Below are 23,256 nucleotides of genomic sequence, written 5' to 3'. Positions count from 1 at the left end.
GGACCACAAACAATCTGGAAGAGAGTCGAGTAAAGGCGCAGCATCACAGTGGTCTGTGTGTTCTCTTCCATGTGACCCGCTGACCACTCCATGTTGCAGTGTTGAGGAATTAAAGCAATCATTTAAAATTTGGTATGTCTTGGTAGATGGAGAAAACAAAACCTGTGGGAGTTTTGTAGGTGTCCAGTCAGTGGCCGCAAGGGAACGTTTAACCATTCCACCCAGCTCCTTAGCCTGGTGTCCAGGATGTAAGGCCAGTGACACATGGGGAGCTGCCTCATCAGACATCATGTACCACTGTAATTGATCTGTTGTAAAAGTAACCGCTGCTGCCACTCCCTCCGGTGCCGCAAAAATGCACGACATGTTCAGAGACCAAGCCCGCCCCTCACACTGCTTTTGGAACATGTGCTGGTACCAGGTGGTGTCATGCCTGTCATAAAACAGTGTAACATGAGGTGGGTCAGGGGGAGGGACATAAGGATGTAGGAGTGAGAGCCACGGCCGCCATTGCTGAAAAGCAGTCCAAACTCCTGGTTCAGCAGGTGTTTCAACTTCCAATAATGCCCAGTAGATGTCAGCAGAGTCCGCCAAACAGGAGGAGGGTTGCAGCAGAAACTGACCACCTCCCTCTGGCCCATCAGAGCAGGGAAGTACAACCCCAGTAGGGAGAGTCACAGTTAGGCCTTGTGAAGAGCAGAGTATTGTGGCTCCTAATTTAATCAACAAGTCTCTTCCCAGTAAATTCACAGGCGCCTGCTTTGAACAAACATAGCTGTGTAACAAGGTCTGATCTCCAACCGTTGTGGGGAGGGGCACGGTGTAAGGCAGAGTTTTAGGTTCCCCAGATATGCCCACCACTGTAATCACTCTGTCAGTAAGTCTTTCACGAGCAACATCCTTAATGGTGGAGTACGTAGCTCCAGTGTCCACTAAAAAGCTGCTTCTTCTTCTATCTACAGTTATGGACAGCATAGGGTCCGCCGTTGTCCCTTCACCGTCCTGGGCAGTCTGTGGGGTGTCCTATAGCTGGGGACCACCCTCGTAGTACTCCCACCCCATCACAGGCATCTGTGGGGCCGGGGGCACTCCTACAGCACCACGAGGTCCACCTCTGTGGCCAGGATGCTGATAGGGCCCACCACGGGCTCCCCTGCCTCTTCCAGCAGCCGGGTTCAAAGGGCACGCTTTAGCCCAGTGTCCAGGTTGTCCACACCGGAAACAAACATACATCTGGCCTCCCCTACCACCTCCCATCTGACCCCTTCCCCTGAAACCACCTCTGTTTCCTCCAAATGGGGAACCTCTCTGCCCATAAGGGGCCGGGGAGTGATAAGCACCATACTGGGGGGGCTGTGGATCAGTTGGCCATGGGTTCGGATACAAATCAGGGGCAACTGGACCAGGAGGGGGAGCCGCAGCGGCCACAAGCTGCTTTTTAGGCTTGTCACCTTTTCCACCCAGGTCGTTTTTTGCTTTCTGCAGCTGAACCTTCAACAGTTGCAACTGTAGATCTTCGACGCTCTCCGCTTTATCATCAGACTTAATCTGCACTTTGTTAAGATTAAAAATCAAATGTTTCTTCCAGATTGCAAAGTCACAGTCCTGCAAATCAGGATTATCCTCCATTTTCTGGCTTACTGACTCCGGAATGCCCCTCAGCACCGCCCTTCTAAACCACATGCTCTGTGAACAAGTCCTACTGGGGTGATGACCTGTATGGTTCACCCAGTCTTCAACAGCCTGATTTAGATAATGGGTGGGATTTTGCTTTCCCTCCCATTTAAATTTCTGTAAGGTGCCTTGATTTTTGGGTGGGAATTGTTTGCGCAGGGCCGGTCCAATAAACCTCAAGGCCTGCATTAGTGGCACCTCGTTCTCATGCATGGTAGTACCCGCATTTTGTTCCAGGTCCGCTGCCTGAGATCGGGATGTGCACCTAGTTATAATAGCTCTAAAATCTCCCAGTGCGAGGTCCTGTCCAGCTGTGTATTTATCCAAACCAGCCAACCAGGCATTCCCTCCCTCCGTTATGTCAGGGAGTTTGTCCACTAGGGCCTGGACATCTCCGAATGAATAAGGTTGATACACTGGTCTACGTTGCGCTTTAGTCTGGACCAGGGGAAATATGCCTGGAGGCTGAGGCACAGGGCCCTTAGATCTAGTCTGATATCCTAAACTGGGAGGGGTAGAGGGGGGTGTATTGTTAAGGTCACTGAGTTCATCATCAGTATCCTCAGTTTCTTCCCCGCCTGGTGGGGTAGCAGTGTCAGCAAAAACGTGGGCTAAACTCATCTGTGTTTCCGGATCCTGACGGCCCACCAAAGACATGGTAACTGTGACATTTGGTGAAGTGCCAGGCTCAGTTTTTGCAGTAGCGGTCAGATCTCCTTTAACAGCGACAGGAGTGCTGGCAAAGGGGTTGGACCGGGAAAGAGGGGCTGACGCAACACGATTATTCACCTGGACCACTGACCTATGTTCATTTAAGCAGGTGCGTAATGCTGCTTCTTGATCAGTTAATTGTTGTTCAGTGGGTTCCTGTCTGTTCATTCGAACCGCAAATGGTGCGCTCGCAGGGGGGTCAGTTAGGCCCTCAGATCCGGTTCCAAAACAATGGGACATAGAAGAGGGGGCTCTACTACTAGCTGAGGATGTCGCCGACAGAGAGGAGCTTCCTGGGCAAAAATGCTTGGTATCTATGGGAGTTGGAGCTACGGGCGGTTCTTCTCCAATAGTCATTATTCCACCAGAGATATTAAGTACCGGATATATGCCTGCTGAGGGAGGAGTTGAGGCAGAATAGGGAGGTGGCTGAGACCTATTTTTCTTCATGTGTGGTTTTGCAGTTTCCCATAAACACACCCAGTGATTAAATTTAGCTTTGCGGCCTGCGTGCTTATCTGCTTCCTTTCTGTGTCTCACCCCGCTCATCACACCTGCACCTGCTGCTGCTGAGTTGGCTTCTTCCTCTTTCTCTTTTGCCTGCATAGCCTTATTCTGCCAAATTATTCCCCAGTTACCAGTACTCCCCTCGTCCTTTCCCTTTTCTTTCATTAACCTTTCAGCTGTTTTCCTCAATGACTCTTTCTGCTTTTTTGCTTCTTTAGGCTGGTGTGTGGAGTTGATGACTGTCTCAACACATGTTAATTGTTCTCCCAATGTGCTAAGAATAACACCGGGACCCCAACCATCATCATTAGTTTCTCGATCTAATTCTCCATCCATTTTACTGTCAATGGAGGAGTGTTCTTTTATTGATTTTAAAGGAGAATTTGGGCCAGCTGGGTTTCTGCCTCTGTTAGGCACTAACAGCTGGGGCGCTGCTTTAAAGGTGAGTCAGCACTGAAATATCCCTTCAGGTGTTACCAAGCTTCTACCAAACCGGAGTCTGGCGGGTAACCTTGCCTAGAGCTTCCTGATAGGGGTGCTAGTTGGTTGTCACCTTGTTCACACGTCTCATTCACACTTCATACATTACCTGCAGTCACTCATTACCCTCCTTATGTATGTAATAAATGTGTAAAAAAAAAATTCTATGTGTGGTGTATTATTTTAACCAAAAGAGGAACCTAGTTCCTTTAATTGTGTAATCTGTGAACAACGGAGAACCAAACTGTCCTGCCCAGTGTTCCACAGCAAGCATTCAGCGTGTATTTATGTGTGTCCAATATCAAACAGAACATCAAAACATTTAAAACACTAAAATCATCGGGGTTTTAAGAAGAGATCCGTTTTCTCCTATTGATCAAAGGGACCCCTCCTTTGGACTCCAACCAGTACTTCTCCTTTTTAAGTTTTAGAGGATCTTTTCTAATAAAGTCCTCTGGGCCTTCCTAACCCTTCTGTAGTTTAGAGAATATTACTAAAAAATATTCTCAAGGCCTTTAACCTTTTAATTTGTTTAGAAAGGCGTTACTAATAAACCCTTTCAAGGTCCCAGACCTGCACTGAGGTATGTATCCGACACCGGAGAGCAACCCGTCGGCTGCAACCGTGGTCAGACCTCAGTTCACTCTTATCTTTATTCACTTATTCACTTATTTCTTATTCACTTATCTCTTATTCACTTATTTCTTATTCACTTGTCTGATTCTCAACAAGCCTTAAGTAAGCCAGACAATTTTGGTTATGAATTACTAGGAGTTTGGACACTAAGTATTTTTATAATGTTCAATATAGCAGAAATAAAAGGTCTGCTTACCTTGTTTTTGTGTGCACACAGCTTTTGTCCAAACTCCGTTCACTCAGACCACGGCCGAAGTCCTCCCATCCGTTCCAGTTGACCTGGAGCGGATCCTGTTCGTGACGCCAATTGAAGGATACAAAAAAAACAACAACAGCAATAGAATAATATTAAACACAAAGTGAACCCGTCTTCCTTCATTAAATAGGTTCTTTTAGATGTTAAGGAGGAATTGACTTAACCAGGCTGGCGGAGAATGAAGACAACCGGACACCTGCGGCAGATGGGGAATCAGTGAACTTTTATTGAGACAGAGACAACCTCTCAACACAGCTCACATCAGGAGATTCCCAAGATTTGCTGTGAGGATGGGTATATATTCTCTAAAACTTACAGGAGGGGGTTGTGAGGAAAGTGCTGCATTAGCAGAAAAACAACTCCATAAAAGGAAATCGGCCTTGGGTGTTCTAGTCTCTTCGCTTGCAGATATCTTGCACCTGCAGGATGAGGCGATCGCTTCTTATCGCTCTCAAGGCCAAAGTCGTGAGCACATTTTTATTACACAGTTGCACAGTAACTTTAAAGCTGAACAATATTTAAAGCTGAATAATGTTTGATCAGATTATATTTTCTTCACTACATATCGTACTGTGTATGACTGTGTACGTGACAAATAAAATTTGAATTTGAGTTCAAGAAAGCGTAGGCATTAGAAAAAGTGTCGATTAAATGTGTCGAAAAATGTTGTCTTTTGTACGTGTTTTGAGTTTTTATGTGCTTCTGAGTTTGTACGTGCTTCTGAGTTTGTACGTGCTTCGGAGTTTGTACGTGCTTCGGAGTTTGTACGTGCTTCGGAGTTTGTACGTGCTTCGGAGTTTGTACGTGCTTTGGAGTTTGTACGTCTTTTGGAGTTTGTACGTGTTTTTACATGATTTGAAGTTTGTATGTGCTTTGTCTGTAGGGGCCACCATAAATATACTTTTATTTATTCACTCCACATAAAATGTAATAAATAAATCATATAATACAAAAATCAACTATTCACATTTCAACTTTTAACTATTTAAATTTTCAGCTTTTTCCTTTCACAATTTTAAAGTGAAACAACACAAAACACTGCAAACCACAAAACAATTAAATATAAATTATAATATGAAAACAAAAAGAACATGCACATTCTCTGTCATATGGACCTGCATGAATAAACTTTCTGAATCCTTTATCATCTGCAAGTGAAAATAGTTGTGGATGATTACTATACCTTTCTAATGTGCCGTTGTTGTCCCTGGCTCTCTTCTCTCTCCCACTCTGTTCCTGTGCTGCTTAGTGTAACTACCGCCCCTCCCCCCTCTGCCCAGCGTAAAGCACAAGGCTCGCATGCTGAGTGAAGCAGAAAAAAAGTGTGAGAGAGGGAGAGAGAGATGTCGTGTCCAAATTCATGGGCTGCATCCTCCTGAGGCCGCATTTGTAGACCGATTACGTCACAGCGACGCGCCGAAGGCTGTCCAAATTCATAGACTCCTCCGAATGTAGCCTACAAATGCGTCCTCCTTTTCCCCGAATTTTAAGGATGGGTCGGGTGTGTCCTTCGTGGCCTACCATATCCCAGAATTCATAGCGCGGCCCAGCCAAACTCCAGTTTCCAACAATGGCGGCCGCTACTAAGTTTTAAAATTACTCATACTAATCTTTCTGGGTCACAAAATAAACTTTTAACATATTTTCAGGCGAGGAAGTAGTTGTGTAAACATCAAATATCTGCTCGGTTTATCAAGATATCGCATATTTGCAAAAGTGCTTCGACGTTTTCGGAGGCGTCTGCTACCCACCAGCTCGATAGCTAGCCGGGAGCTCGAGGGTTACTGATGCGGCCGAGAACGGCACAACTCCCGGCACAACTCCCGGCACATCATTTTCAGATCACCGCGGACTTTCACTGCTCGGGTTAAACGTAATATATAAGTCACTTAGACAACCTAAAAATGTTATTGTTGGGCTTTTTTCAGTGTTTTGTTTGTTCGTTCGTGAGTAAATCGGTTTGGCTGAGATTAAAGTTATTAGATAAGATTAGATAAAATAAAACTTTATTAATCCCCCGCGTGGGTTCCTCCTTGGTTTTTACACAGCTGACTAAACGTCAAACAGAAAACTGATTAAACAGAAGTATGAGACAGTCGAGAATTTACGCCAGTGTCCCGTTATATTTTAGATAGCAAGGAGCAGACGGCTGAGTTTATTAAACTCCACCGAGACAGCGGTGACGCTAATCAGAAGGCTAGACCGTCCAATTTCACGGCCGTTTACTTCCGGCCTACCCGACCTTCTGAGGACCCGGCCCACGTAGACCGCGAAGGCCGGGTCCTCAGGAGGATGCAGCCCATGAATTTGGACACGACCAGAGAGAAAGAGAGAGAGGCTGAGAGAAAGAAGAAGAAAAAAAAAAAAAAAAAAAAAAAAAAAAAACACGTGACGGCTCGCGATAAGAAGCCGGCTCACGTCGTTCACGTCAAAGAACCGGCTCTAAGAGCCATTTTGTTCGCGAACGACCCATCACTACAAAGTAAACTGCAATGGGACCACAGCAGAAACGTTCATAACAAAAAACCTAATCTGAAAACCAAAACACCTCCACCCAGCTGAACTTTCTAAAGAAACTAAAAAAACCGAAAGCCTCAGTATGAGCAAAGGATCAAAGTAGGCATGAGAAACACTATGGAGACGTTAGGATGTTTTGTTATCTGGTCAATTTATGAACATACTGGAAAATTATATTAAGTACATATATCTATAAGTATCTATAAAGTACAAACAATGATGTTAAGTAGCAAAGCACTTTTTTAAAAGTTGCTTAAGTGCCAAGAAAATTGCACTCTGTGCATCACTAGTGTTGATCGCTGCATAGAGACCAAAATACTCCAACCTCCAGGGCTGGAAGCATAGCTAATGATAAAGTGCCAAAAAAACAAGTTCCTCAAACTAGAGTTGTACTCTAAAAGTGAGTCTGCATTTAGACTGCTATGTTAAAATTCCCACCTTTAGAGCTGAAATAAATATGTCTGACTTAGTATCTCTCAAATAAAACAGTTTTTGTCTTGAAACCCAATATCCCGTTTTATGATCATTTATAGGAGGTACAGTTTTACAATTGATCGCTTTAAATTGTATTAAGGCTATTGCAAAGGCTGCCTGCTAGGTTTCACCTCTGCTAAATCAAGTCACTGAGCTGGACCTGTGAAGTGTTTAACCCTTTAGAGCCGATCGGAGCGGGAACGCTCTGTTATGCGTAACTATTTTTAAATCCCGGTAGCACTGCAACCACGTAAGCTAGCGCAAAAATTTTTTTTGCATATGAAACCGGAGGAGTTGTACTTACATATTGTGCCATCAGCTTGTCCTAGGTCACGGTTTCCTTCCACATAAAGCTTTGCAAAAACTGCATAAAAAGCGCTTGCAGGAACAAAAACATAATATTCCAGAAACACGCTTTGCCGGTCCGATCAGCTGTTCAAAACACTTCCTACGTTGGAATAGACGTCAGCGCGAACTTTTGCATTTCCGCCATTACCTGGCCGAAACCGGAAGTGACGTCATTTTCGCGGAAATGTAGTCTTTTTTGCGATCAGGGCCTCAGGGCCTATACTGCTCTTTTTAAAAGTTATCTTTGACTTTATGACTTTCTGTGTCGTTTCTGGGATGCTTAGGACTCATATTGCACTGCTGGAAATAGTTTATTTTGATGCATATGCTGCTTTTTTGCAAATTTGCAGTATAATATTTATTTTCGTTTTTCCTGCAGTGTATAAAAATTGGTGTATTTCAAAAATAAAACTATGAAGACACTCAAAATAAATTTCCTGTGGTGGGAAACTATTTTGTGCAACTTTTTTGTATTTACAGTTTTGAGGGATAAGCCTCTTAAATTTCTCTAACTACAAATATATGTTAAAAAATCAAAAACGATTTTCAATTTTTTTGTAGTTTATTGCACTTTTTTGCAATTTATGTAATTACTATGCACTTAATGAATACATATTATTAAAATCTGGGCTATAATGGTTGTATTGATGTATAGCAACTTGAAATGCTCCCAAAAATGGCTCCACAGCATGTAAAAATATAATATAAGCTCTGGCGGACTTGGTTCTATGGTAGGTCTTAAAGGGTTAATCTCTGTGCTTTCTAGAGTATTTGAATGGAATTATCTGATAAATAATACAGATGATGCTGAGTGAAATTCTAGTACCATATTTATAAGCTACTTAGTACTGATTAGCAAGTATGATTGTAAGATTCTCCCTCACAGTCTATGGCTACGTCTCGCTAACTAAGCCTCCTAGTGATGGCTCATAACTTTGCACGCCGCACTTATCCAAATATATAACTCCCGGCTATAAAACAAACAGAACAGCAACAGTCAAACTGATAAATCAGAGTCCACAACCTATCAGGTAGATATTGCAGGGGCTTGGCCAATAAAGATGATTGGGCTTGTAGCCTCGGAGAGAACAGTCATTATTCAAGCAACCACAACAGGTCACTATCCTTGGAAACATAAAATTTAAGTACAGGAGTGATCAATGATCACAATGTTGTGAATAAAACAAGAACTGCAGAGTTTACAATCCAGCAAATTTAATCTGATAAAAAATTACAGCAGATATTTGTGAACATAGCATTTTCCTCTTGACCCTAGAAGCAGAAAGGATGCTGTCACATAAAAGTTCATCCATTCCCCCTTGGCTTTGCAGACTATAGATATCGATCCAGACGAGTAGAATATTCTACCCACATGAATATTAATAAACTTGTGTGATTTTGGTTAAAGCTTTGACTTTCTGGTTACAGAATTCTGAATCGCTGCACAGTTTAAGAGGTCATCGCTGGTGGGTGGCTATCATCTCCTATTCACGGCTCTGTAAGTTTGCTCGGGGGTATTGTAGACCTCTGCGCTGACACAAACTTATTGCTGGTGTAAATCACGCTCTCGCCACACACACACACACACACACACACACACACACACACACACACGCACACACACACCACTCCTGCGCTCTCTCCATGAATATTTAAACAAGTGTACATACCACACTGCTATACATTTGTCTGCAATATCATTGCTTGCCTGCAGTTGTATCTGAATTACACCTTTTTGTCTAAAGACTTGCAACGCTGGACAGCTTTTATTTATATTTTCTCTACATTCCAGGCACATTTTTGCCCCCCGCGTACTGACAATATAGAGCATAACCAAAAGACACACCTGCATGTGCACTTAATGCCATTTTCTCTGTGAGGTTACTGGGGACACAGAAGTGACGGGGTGTATCCACACTAATGCATCTCTGCTCGCAGACAGATGACACACCTCCAGACCTATCTGTTCAGTTACCTCCACAATCAAGATTCACGGCTCTATTTTCCGCTGCCCTGTTTGCCAGGGGTGCTCTGTTTTTTTCAATGTTAAATGAATTAAATGGGCGGGCTGCCAAAAGTGCTGCTCATTTCACATACCAGATATAGCAGCATGTCCGGGTCTTGGGTATGTATAGAAAGAAATTTGGAGGGCGCTTTTGCCTGCGGCGGGTTCCAGGTGATGGATTTTGGTCTCACAGCTGCACACTGTGACCTCTATTTTTAAAGGTCAAGCTGTGGTAATGTCATGATAATAAGAAAAATTATTAATACCAGCTTTAAGTTATAATTACCAAAAGGATTACCTTTAAATGCCAGCGCAGATTCCACACTTGAGTGCACAGGAAAAGTTGCTAAAGAATGTCACTGCGATGAGCACAGTTGCTCTCACAAATGAGCTGCACTAAGCCTCGTGTCTGAGAAACAGCGAGCGGCAGACAGCCGAGCCTCTGCTCTGCATGACTGGCTCTGTCAACTGCAGCATACGGAGACCTGGCGCAGGCCAGGTGGCTCTTACATCTGGCCCATTAGCTCTCGACCACTGCAATGACTCTCCACGCCATTGAGGGCCTGTTGAAATAATGTCATCAGGACCTGTAAGTGCTGAAGGCCGCCTTGCCCATTGCCTGCTCAGAATAGCAAGCCATAGGCACACTATGAATCTGTCCTGTCAGCTCTAAGACTGAATCCACTCATGAGGAGAATATGGCAAAACTATTTGAGACATGCACTGCAAAACTTAACTCTGTTTTTTTTTTTTTTTTACAAGTGCCTTTTAACTGTGTTACCATTTGTGCTAGAGACGAAATTCTAATGGTTTCGAGGAGAAGAGAAGACAAGCTTTAAGGGGATATTCAATGTATCATGGTGGCATAAAGCCTTCACAAGGTACTGCTGTCTGAACACAGATAGAGGTGGGCAGATTGATCCAAATTGACAATACTGATACCGACACTGGTGTTGTAATAGTAGCTCAGTAGAATCAACACCTCAGTTATTTCTATCCTCCAAATTCAGTACGTTGCTCCTGTAAAAGTGTTATTGATCTATGACTCACAGACTGAATATGTACTATATTCAGTATATATTATAGATTATATATAGACATTAAAATAAAAATATTCAGAACACTGAATTGTTGTTAGTAACATGAAAAAATATACCAGAAACATGAATGATGAAAAATGCTTTGTGTTACTGTCAGGTTTATTTAATGACCCAAAGTGCTTTAGAGACAAACACATTAACACATTAATGCTCCAGGTCTCGAAAAAAAGAAAGAAAATCTATTTCAAATACCGTATTTTCTGCAGCATAATTTTCTCCTTTAATTTTCTCAAAAATCAACAGTGCACCTTATAATCCAGTGCACCCTATTTATTAATTCTGGTTGTGCTTACTGGCCTCCAACCAATTTTATTTGGTATGCGCTCAAAAATCTGTCAAAATGTTTTAGTAATACTTTGGTAAGCTACAAAGCCGGATTGTCGGAGCATTATGGCTACCGTAGTCAGGAGCATTGTGGAGTAATACGTACTGTGCTTCAACATATTATGGGTGTGTATAAGGACCCCAAAAATGGCACCTGTTAAGAGACATGCTTACGAAGCGGATTTCAAACTCAAGGCTATCAGTAGAACATGGGAATAGAGCAGCTGCGAGAGAATTCAACATTAATGGTACGGAAATGGAGGAAGCAAGAAGATGACCTGCGAAGTTATTGTGAATGAGTTTAATAAAGTTTGACTTATCTGTTTTGTTTGGCTTTATGTGACTTATAATCCAAAAAAATGCGGTATATGAAAAGCTGAAACCTGCGTTTTCTCGTGTTAACTAATTATTATTGAAAGTACAAATCAATCACAATAAAATTCAGTGATTTAGTAGTTATTAAAATGTGTTGAGAATTTGCAAACTGACGAAGAGTCATCTCATAAATCTCTCCCCTATATAACCTGCCTTTATAAGTTATGAGTATCAGCACTGGTTTTCATATCGGTGATGCTGGCTATATTATATGCTTGGTATGGGATCAATGGAAATTTGCAGTATTGCACACCACTACCGCCTACATTTTACCATGTGAACTTCACATTGTGAAAAAGCGGTTAACATCAATGTGACTTTACACTACAGATTTACACTGATCAATGTACCATTTGTAGCTTGGGCCACAGAACGTGAAATGAATTTGACTATTTACTTTTATTCAAACAGAAATGACAGTTTCGGCTTCTTGTGTGAGAAGATAAGCAGTTTCTGAGAAACAGAACCAAATGTCTTTAAACTGAACCCTGATTTTCTTGGAAAGGTTTTTAGCTTTACAACATATATGAATTAATATAAATAGGTAACCTTTTTTTTTTTCTAAATTTCAGCATTAATATAACCTACATCACATCATTCATACACTAGCCCTAAAGCCCTACTCTTGTAATTTAAATCACTAACAACACAACTTTGAAATGCACACTGTTGGTGTCCTCTTGAGACTGCACTGTAAGAAATGTACGTAAAAATTACCCTAAATAACTGTAAAATGGCAACGGTAAATTACCATTAAATCAAAAAGAGTAAATGATTGTAATATCTATATTAAATTTCTGTATATTGACAAACGGTGATTTGCTTTTATTTTTACACTGCTAATACGTTGAAAATATATAAATTTACAGTAATATGGCACATTGTCATTCATACAGAATTATTATGTACATTTTAGAGTGATTAATTGTAGATATTTTTACAGATTCATCACTCTAAAATGTACATAATAATTCTGTATGAATGACAATCTTTCCTGCTTTTTTCATTTGAATTTACAATTTACAACTGTATATTAATTACTCAAAACATACCGTTCTTTTAAATTTAACAAAATGTCAAAACATTGTTAGAATTATTGTGAAAATTACAGTGAATTGTTTTTTTAAATATTGACAAGCTCAGACTGTTTGATAAAACATTATATCTTAACAGTAAATACGAGCAATTACTAAAAATAAAAAATATGCTTATTTCTTTAAGTTCTCCAGTCTCACCAAGTATATAAGACAGCTATTTACAATGAAAAAATATTTTGTGGCATAATTAATGGCAAAAGGCCATTTTCTATTGGAGAACCAATTACCCTAAAATCTTAACCTTCCATATCATTGTAAAAAATTACATTCAAATTTAGAATCTCAGGGATTCATCAGTTAACTTGGTTTGATCATTAAACATAATTTTTCTTATTAGTTAATTGCTTACTCCTCTCCTCGAACTTCCACCATTCATGTCTATCCGTTTATGACCACTGTGTACCCATCTTCTGATGACTACTTCCAGAGGGATGATGCACCATATCACGAAACTGTGATCATGTTAAACATCACAATGACTTAACTCCATCAACCTCCACATTCACCAGATCCCAAACCAAGGGCACCTTTGGGATGTGGTGGAACAGGAGATTTAAATCATGGATTTACCACTGTTCAATCTGTTTGAGTGTGATACCACCTGCTGAAATTAAAATTAATTGATAAAAATGAAATACCCAAAAAAAATAATGAAATATTGTTAATAAAATAATTGGTGTAGCTTGCAAGGTCAAAGAATGTATTATAAAAGCTGTAACAATCAGTTTCTTTAAAAAGTCTCATTTATATGCACGTTTTGGAGAGATTGCATCACGTGTCTAAACCGTTACCTCTATATTACAAAAAAAACAAAACAAAAAAAAACAAACAAACAAAACTTAGACGAGACAGATAGCAGTCTGACTGTGAGGTACTGCAAGAGGGCACCAATACTCCTTGGTGGCGTGTAGTCCGCCAAACCAACGAAGAAGAAGATAGGGCCACTTCTAGTGGTGTGCGATACTGCATATTTTGGTATCGATCCGATACCAAGTAAATACGGGCCAGTATCGCAGATACCGATACCTTTCAATAAATAAGGTGGATGCCTCATTGAATTGCTAAATCGCAATTAATTTTCATGACCTTAATTGTTTTTTGTGATTTTTCCTTTTGTATTATTAATTACTTAAAACCCAGGACATAATTAGGAGAAATAATTTATTTATAATTAAATAAAAACTGCTTTATTATTGTGGCGGGCCTGGTCTGCGATGCTGCTGCAGATGAGATGGACTCACCTTCACTGCATCTACATCTACCCCTAACCCTATACTATCGATATTTGGATCGATCCGCCCACCACTATCCAGACTTACTCAGCTCAGCAAGGGAGTGCCAGCAGCACCCTGCACTGAACCAACAACCTTATATTTCAATGTAAGTATATCATTAGACATGAAACATATCAGCTATAACCATAGTTCGCTTGGGCAGTTTTCTTGTTGCGTTGAAAGCGTTCCTCTGTCACAGGCTTTGCCTTCAGTCCTGTTTAGTTTTCTGGAAAGTTCATGCTAATGCAGCAGGTTGAAGATTTTAGCTAGCTTTACTGTGAAACAAAAGCCAGTTTAATTTACCAGGAGCAGCTAAAGACAATGTTCCTTTTTGATTTATTTAGGGTTATTATTTCATTGCGACCTGCTTCTGCCATCCTTACCATTGTAGAGGAAATATAAAAAAATACATGAGTTGGGTCAGTCATATACTCTGAATAAGCTCACTACACTCCTAAAAACTGAAACAGCATTATCTGATAAGGGTATTGCCAAGCTTTGTGAGGCGGTCAAGGGGTCCAGGCTGTTTTCTGCATGTCATAAAGGGCCAGTGAGGACAAAATACTCCAGAACAAAGTTCTTCATACACATGTTGAACTATGTGGAGCCCAAGGAAATGTTTTTAGAACAAAGTAAGAATAGAACAGATCAGTTTGCATACTATGTACCTCTAAGAGAGACTTTGAAATATTTGTTAGACTCTGATTTGTGGCAGAGTTGTGTAACAGGTGAGCAATCGGCTGAGTCTTCATCAGATGTACTGTGACATTAGTGATGGTAAGATATTCAAAAGTTGTACTTTTTTTTTTTTTTAATCAAAATCCATCATGTTTCAAACTACTGCTATACCAAGATGCCTTTGAAGTTGTTAATCCTTTAGGTTATGGAAATAAATAGATAAAACTGTAGTTAAAGGAAGCTTGTTTTGCATGCTGGAGATAATTTGGGCTCACATTGCACTGGTGGCTTCTGCTTTAGTCGTACACATCATTTCTGTAGATACTGTTTAATGACGCAATCTGTTTTTCAGGGTGGTGATCCCAATCAGTGTGGAGCAGAATGCACCATAGAGATGTACTACTACTGTTGAACACCTCAAGACTGAAGGTACACCAGATATAGGAGGAGTAAAGTTTGAGTCAGTTTTCAACTGTTTAAAATATTTTCACATCTGTCAGTCAGGTCAAACCATTTTGATTAGGACACAACATTTTTAGGGCATTTTGTCATATGATGTTGCGCTGTTTCTTAAATTTTTTGTGGAAAAAAAAAAAAGAATGGTTCACCTACTCCATTCTGAATCGGAGCATTAAACAGTTTAAATACTCTGACTCTGATACCTCTTCAAAGCTATGTGAGGTCAGTCCTCAAACAAACTCTCAGGACAGTTAATACAAAACTGGAACTTTTTAAGGCTGTTGCCTCTCATAATTGCCTCTCAAAGATGGAACAGATGATTTTTACCCCACTGCATCCAGACTGCAAATGAATCGCACAGAAGAAAAGGACCTGTGAGGCTCAGTAACAGAGATTTAATTAGAAAAGTACAGAAATTTTGCTCCAAAAAATATTATTTTTTTCTGTATCGATACCTACTGAATGTTTTCAGTCGGTACTAAAAAGGTATCGTGTTTTGGTACCCAGCCCTACTTGCATTCAATTGCAATTTTCATGTCAACGATACAATTCAATATCCCAATACATCACGCTAACTTCATTTCAGTTTGTTTGTTTTCATCAACAAATAAAGGAGGTTACATATAAGCTACTTTTTTTATTGCTCAAAACTTGCCTGAACACAGGCTGCACTTGTTGGTCCACTGTGACGTATGTCGCTGAGGAAAACAAATTGCTGTTATTTTTAGGTTTTACAGTCCTGATCAAAAGTTTAAGACCATTTGAAAAATGGCAAAAAAAAAACCAAACATATTTTGCATGGTTGGATCTTAACAAGGTTCCAAGTAGAGCTTCAAGAGGCAACAAGAAGAAATGGGAGTGAGGCAAAACATTTTTTTTGAGTATGTAATTTATTAAAAAGAAAGATTAAACTGAAACAGGCTGTTTTACAGCTGATCAAAAGTTTAGGACCACACCTCCAAAAAACAGAAATCAAAGTTCCAAACTTGAACTCAGTAATGAATAGGTTCGCTGTTATTATTGATCACTTCATGCGAACGCTTCCATGAGGTGAGTGGGAACATTTCTCCAAGTGGTGAAGATGGCCACACGAAGGGCGTCTACTGTTTGGAACTGTTGTCCATTCTCAGTTGGATTTAGATCAGGGAAAGACACAGTTTGGTCCAAAAGAGTGATGTTATTCTCCTGGAAGAAGTCCTTTGTCGTACGGTCATTGTGTACTGTAGCATTGTCCTGTTGAAAAACCCAGTCGTTACCACACAGAAGAGGGCCCTCAGTCATGAGGGATGCTCTCTGCATCATCTGGACATAGCCAGCAGCCGTTTGACGCCCCTGCACCTCTTGAAGCTCCATTGTTCCACTGAAGGAAAAAGCACCCCAGACCATTATGGTGCCCCCTCCACTGTGGCGCGCAGACAACATCTCAGGTGGGATCTGCTTGTCATGCCAGTAACGTTGGAAACCATCAGGACCATCAAGGTTACATTTTTTTCCTCATCAGAGAATTTGTTTTTGAAGCCCTTTAGGTTGAGGATTTTTTGGGGTCTTCCACTTGACTTTTTTGTTCCATAACCCTCAGAATCATTTAAGAAACTCCAAATGACTGTCTTACTGCGTCCCACCTCAGCAGCGATGGCACGCTGTGAGAGACCGTGCGTATGCAGTTCAACAAGCCGACCACGTTCAAAAAGGAACGGTTTTTTTTTTGCTTCTGCCATCAGAACGTCATGACAGTGTGACTACCTGACAGAAAATGACAATGAAGCCACATTTTTGCACAGATTAGGCCTTTTAAAGGCATGTGGTCCTAAACTTTTGATCAGCTGTAAAACAGCCTGTCTCAGTTTAAGTTTGTCAAATGTAAGTTAAATGTTGTCTACCTCCCATTTTTGCTTGTTGCATGTTGTTGGAACCTTGTTAAGAACCAACCATGCAAAAGATGATTTTTTGACATTTTTCAAGTGGTCATAACTTTTGATCGGGACTGTATTAATAATAGATTAGTTTCTTCTGAATGGATTAAAAATGCTTTATGTCTGCACTGCAATGCATCACAATTGTAAATCATTATACGATTAATTGTGTCAGCTCTATTAAATGTAAGATTGTATATTTGCTTGATACATGTCCATTTGTTTTGGAAATGGGCAGTTTGCTTTATTGTGCTTTGTATTTGCTTTCAGACTGCAAGGAAAGAACACTAATCTACACCGAGCATCTGAAGAACAACATGCAAGTCCTCAACACATTGGATCCAAGACCTGTTCCAGTTCCTCAGACACCATCATACACCGTTTTGAAAGCCCTCTACTATCAAGTCTGGATAAAAAGAAACTTTGTCATCCACTGCAAGTATCAAGTGTTTTAAATTTGAGGGGGTAGGGACAAATAAGTAAATACTTCTGCCTACTCATTTTCAAACAAATGGAATGATATTTTGTAATGATTGTGAAGGCACATGTTTGAAATGTTTGAAATAAAAATGAACTGAACTGAAATTTTGTTTGACTGTTTATTATGTACTTATTTGTTTTTGGTTGTATTAAGTTTAATATTAATTAGATCAGTGCCTTTTTAGTCATTAATTTGGTTATTTAATAATTTAATCATTGTCTCTACTGGTTTTTCATTAATGTTTCTAGCAAATTATAACAAAAAGTCATAGAATGTAAATTATATGACAATTGGCCTTATGAGGTTTATTGCCTCATTTGTTGGAGCTTAATTTTTCAGACGACATTCTGGCTAAAACAGCTGCCAATATCCATCCAACCATCCATCTTCATCCGCTTTATCCGAGGCCGGGTCGCGGGGGCAGCAGCCTAAGCAAAGAGGCCCTCTCCTCCTTGAATCACTACCTTATCGTGGTGGAGGGGTTTGTGTGTCCCAGGGATTCCAGGGGCTATGCTGTCTGGGGGCTTTTGCCCCCTGGTAGGGTCTCCCGTGGCAAATTGGTCCTGGGTGAGGGACCAGACAAAGAGCGATTCAGAAGACCCTTATGAAAAGAATATCGAGGGAACAGTTTACCCTGCCCGGAATACGGTTACCGGGGCCCCGCCCTGGAGCCAGGCCCGGGGAGGGTGCCCGAGGGCGAGCATCTGATGGCCAGGCCTTAGTCCATGGGGCCCGGCCGGGCACAGCCCGAAGAGGAGACATGGGCCCATCCTCCCGCAGGCCCACCACCCGCAGGAGGCGCCATAGGGGTTGGGTGCATTGTGTGCCGGGTGGCGGCCAGGAGCGGAGGCCCTGGCAGACTGACCCCCAGCTGCCAAGACTGGCAATAGGGACAGCTGCCAATAATTTACTGTAAATATGAACTTTTGAATAAAAAAAAAACATGTTTTGTATTACACAGCTCTTCTGTGGTTTGTCAATAGGAGACGATAATCAAGCTTATTAAAAATGTATTTTAACAGGTTTAGATTATATTAGTTTTTTATTTCAATGTAACTATTGTGCAAAAACCAAAGTTTACTGTAATTTTACATTTCTCAACAAAGTATACCGTTATGTTTTCTGCATTATCACTATATTTTCCACAGTGAAATTCTGGCAATCACAGCTGCCAGTACTTTACCGTAATATTCAACTTTTTACTATGATACCGTATTATTTTATACAGTTTCACTATATTTAACAAAGTAAGACTGTAATCAGGTTAACGGAATGTCTGTTGTTTTCACATGAATTACCCATAAACAATTTTACAATTTATTTTTGAATTCATAGTCATTTACTGTAAAAAATTATTTACTGTGAAATTTATGGTTACCAAAATAGTATACTGTTTTGTGTTCTACATTTACAGTTTATTTTTCACGGCAACCACAGCGGCCAGTAATTCACCGTAAATTCTACAACTTTTTTTATTTATTTTTTTTTTTACAGTGTGGTTTAGTTCTTTACAGATGATGTAGACTTCTACAGTGAATGTCTGTAAAGCTTATCATGCCTCTGCCAGCATTCCTGCTTATTCCTGCTTAGTGCCTTACAGCAGCGGTCCCCAACCTTTTTTGCGCCACGGACCGGCCTGTAAGGTGTCGCAGACAAATACAACAAAATAAAACTAGTACCGGTTAGAGATGGACCGATCCGATATTACGTATCGGTATCGGTCCGATACTGACCTAAATTACTGGATCGGATATCGGAGAAAAATAAAAAATGTAATCCGATCCATTAAAAATATCAGGAAAGCACCTCACAAAACTTGCAACACGCCGTAACTCACCTCAGAACGTTAGCACGTCGGAGCAGTATGCATCACGTGATAGAGCGGCTGTGGCATGCGGGACCTGTCGGTGGTCTGGATAGCATTTGGAGCTTCGCTAGCAACCCAGCATTTCATCTCCGACAAAGTTATCCCGAGAGAAGTAAAGCAAGTGTGTAAGTCCATCTCTGAATGTTTGTAAAGCATTCCTGCGTTAAGCTTAACAAGCGACTGCCTCTCCTGCTGCTACTTCAATCATGAAACTGCTTAACGATCAGCTGATCGGCTTTTCTGTCGCGAGTCCGTGTCTCTTGTTTGCTTTTGGCCCACTTTGCACCAGAAAGAGGAAACCAGCGGCTGAACAACAGCAGCACGTTTAAGCTTGATCAGCTGTTGTTAGAATGTATTTAATATTACTTTCTACTCGAGGATCTTTTTCTACGTAGCTGACGCTGATAACTGTGCAGGGGCGGATCTAGCAAAGTTTAGCCAGGGGGGGCGATAGGGCATTAACAGGGAAAAGGGGGCACAAAGACATACTTTTCTTTCTTATTCTCATTTAAAATGTCTAGCTTTTAATAAATAATTATCTGACACCCAAAGTTTTAATTTGATGTAAAATGAATAGAAGTCAATTACTGTATATAGTAACTATTAAGTCTAATATATATACCCTAGTAAGCTATAGTACTTTTTCCTTTGGGAAGGTACCATCTGTGCAGTCTGCAATTTTGTTGAAGAAAGATGTTGAATCTATTTAATATTTCTTGAAAAATAATTGATTTCTGTGCATTTTTTTTCACACTGCATCAAATTAAGGTTGATTACGTCGAGTAAGCATCATGAGGTGGAGCGTGAGGGGTGGTTCCCTATTTTTTATTTATTTATTTTTGTTGTTGCTGGGAGTTGGAACCCTATTAGTTAGGTTGCTTAATATTTACGCTAAGTACTCTTTAAAATACCAGAATAGGGAGGATGGTGTAGGTTTAAGTTTATTAGATTGATCAGTATTGCTGAACTATGAAATATTTTTTTTTGCATACAGGTATAACAGAATAGCTTTAGTGTAGTTGTTGTTTTAAACTTGAGTATGAACTTATACAAAATGCAGCAAGATATTTAAAAAACAGTTTTGTTGATTAAAAAACACTATATCGGATTCATATCGGTATCGGCAGATATCCAAATTTATGATATCGGTATCGGACATAAAAAAGTGGTATCGTGCCATCTCTAGTACCGGTACCGAAAATAAGAAGATTTATTCGCACACGTGAAAAGACCCAGGAAAACCGAGTTAACGATAAAAACGATAACAAAATAACGCTGAAAACCGATAAAAACCCTGAAAACCATACATTTCACACCTGAGCCTCAACTCTCGCGGCCCGGTACCAAACGACTCACGGACCGGTACCGGTCCGAGGCTCGGGGGTTGGGGACCGCTGCCTTACAGTATGTGTTAATTACCACGTTGTCGTCAGTGCCAGCTTTGATAGAAACAGATAAAATGACGAGCCTTTTTTCCCCTCCTCATTCTCATTTTATTACCACAAATCCATTCTAATAGTTTCAGCAGGACTATTGCTAACATCTGTGAGTCCTTAAATTGAGGCTAACGTTGTTATTCTCTTACTGATTCATTTAAAAACTGATATGAAAAAGTAGCTGGAAATGCACAGGAGGACTTTACTCTTCTGAAGAGGCCAATTATGTAATTGCATTTACACATTTACCTCTTGGGAGGTGTACATCAGGTACAAAGCATACCCACATGGAAAAGAAATAGAAAAAAAATTATAAAAGACTTGCATCAGATGTGGCCTACTTCATATAGTGAATCATATAAGGCTTGTATGATACTCATGAAAGTGGCCACTTTTATATATTGTTTTAGTAAGTATCCAAAACATACAAGTTTCATTTATATAATTTTTCCAGGGATCTTATATCTTTTTCCACTCTTGTATGCTTTTCATACAAGTTTCACACAAGACGATACAAACTTTATAAGATTTATATACATCTTTTCCATATGGGTAGGCTTTCAGGAGGATTTGCAACACACCTATAGTATAGATTTAAATCCCATGTCGCCAGGGCTTCTTTCTCACCTCTAACTCCTGGAGTCATCTTTGTTGATTGATCAGGTAAGGTAGAGGGTAAACATAATTTCTGGATTTCTTCCATTTGTTCACAGTTTATTTGACCGTGGATTGGTGTAATCTTTAGAGATGGTAATGTAATCTTTTCCAGCTTGATGAACATCAACAACTCTTGTCTCAGGACCTCAAGTGTCCCTTTTTTCACGCACTGATTCACTTCGTCAAATGTGAAGTGAAAAGAGGGGTATCACTCACCACTCATGTACATATTTTTTCCTTATCTACACTATCCAGTGTCAGAGCAGCTTGTGGTATAGTCACGACCTTTAGTCTATTAAATTGTGTGATCACGAATTTCCTATTTCTTTATGTTCCCCAACACGAAAAAAAGAGATGGAGGAAAAATCTAGGAAAGGACACGAAATGAAGGATAGATTATTAATATCATAATACCGTGTAGTTTAGTGGTTAGTCTGCGGTACTGTGATGAAGTTTACAGTGATGCACTGTGTTGGACTAGTGCAGACTGGCTGTGGTGCTCATAGTTCAATGCTAGGTTAAGTCAAGGATAGCAGACAGCTTGAATTCATCAATAACAGATATTTAGGCTGAACACATTCATTAGAATGAGAATTTAAACTAAATTTAAACTTGTATTCTCTTGTAATAACACTATTTTATTATTACATTGTTAACATTGCATGGGGTTCAGTTTCCTTTGCATAAAAATAGCAGGTAGAAATGTCTTCCAAAGAGCTACATTTTAACTTTATACTCTGAGGAGTGCTACTTTTTCCACTCTTACTTAAGTAAAGAACTTGAATTAGTGCTTTTACCTCTGCTGCTCTCATGCGTAGTCTACTCATTATTAAAAACCAAAAAGGTTGCACTTGTTGGATGAAGAGATCGTGGAGGAGTAACTCGTCTTGACTTTCATCTCAGAGACCCACTTCGAGTCAAATGCATCGATCCTATAGCAAGTAAATACAGGACCATTACTGTCAATACCAATACGATGAGATGAATAATCACCAATTTGCAAATTCTGAGCACTTTTATTCTGACTACTAAATCACAGAGTTTTACTCATGTGATTTATTTATTATAATTAGTTAATACAACAAAAACACCTTTAAGTGTTTCATGCATTTTTAAACCATTCTTAGAAAAGTATTCACCCTACTGTTCTAGTATCGATACAATATTTTTACTTCCAACCCACCTCTTCTTCAGGTATTAAAAATGACTGGCTCAGCTTTATAAAATATAGGATTTTGTTTAAAATACAGCAATTGTCACATCTTTTAAAACTTTTGTTTGTATGTTTGACACAAGATGTTTCCTGTTTAAATGCATTCCTTGCAATGGCTAAGTGGCAAATTTTTCGTATTTCATGAACTGTCATGAGACGTGGCTGACCTACACGCATGCAATAATGGGTAATTTTCCTACTGGATAATTAAACATGGGTTATCCTTGTGTACTTTTTGGCAGATTTCTGTGAAAACCTGATATTTTAGGTCATATTTGTGCAGAAACATTAAAAGAAAAAAAACCCCAAGCTGGTCACACACCATCAAACACGCCATTGTAGTGAATATAATATGCTAATGGTTTAATACGGCCCCTTAAATATCTCAAATAAACCCCATAAAAGCAGCACCTGTGCAGACAAAAAAAAAGATTTTTAATTTTACAACTGAACTGCTGAAGCTTAGCATAAACACTTTACCATCAATCAGCCACAAAGCGAAGGCCTCATCTCTGGTCCTTGCATTTTCCACTCAGGTGAGCTTTTTGGGACCTCATTCGAGATAATCTACAAACATGTGCAGATTCAGTTGTGCGAGTTGTGTGCCCCTGTCAAGTCATGGTAGTTAACGCGAACAAAGCGGCCAGGTCTTTGGCCTTTGCTTTCCGGTCTCCTGACTCTCAGGGACAAACTCTGCCCCCCTCCACCTTCAAAAGCTTGCCTCTTGCCCTGAGCAATGCACTAGGTGACACATTCTATCCATCAACTGCTGTG

At 40.2% G+C, this 23,256-nt stretch overlaps 1 protein-coding gene and 2 long non-coding RNA genes across 3 annotated transcripts in view; 1 reads left to right on the top strand and 2 right to left on the bottom strand.

Moving 5' to 3' along the window:
- The window catches only part of LOC309701095 (uncharacterized protein), a gene marked incomplete at its 5' end in the record, with an annotated part of 151,761 nt that overhangs the window by 12,664 nt on the left and 115,841 nt on the right, over window positions 1-23,256 (top strand). The window lies entirely within an intron of this gene.
- Window positions 3,470-4,832, bottom strand: LOC309701108. The gene is made up of 2 exons (XR_014274868.1): window positions 4,429-4,832; window positions 3,470-4,299 (listed from the first exon to the last, which is right to left on the bottom strand). It is a non-coding gene; the product is annotated as an uncharacterized lncRNA (long non-coding RNA).
- On the bottom strand, window positions 5,023-12,294 carry LOC309701113. Its single transcript, XR_014274874.1, has 2 exons — window positions 9,200-12,294; window positions 5,023-9,169 (listed from the first exon to the last, which is right to left on the bottom strand). It is a non-coding gene; the product is annotated as an uncharacterized lncRNA (long non-coding RNA).

This window comes from Aulonocara stuartgranti (genome assembly GCF_965226115.1).
Source record: "Aulonocara stuartgranti genome assembly, chromosome: 23".
In the NCBI taxonomy this organism is placed as follows: Eukaryota; Metazoa; Chordata; class Actinopteri; order Cichliformes; family Cichlidae; genus Aulonocara; species Aulonocara stuartgranti.
This window is presented reverse-complemented; position numbering and strand designations above follow the sequence as displayed.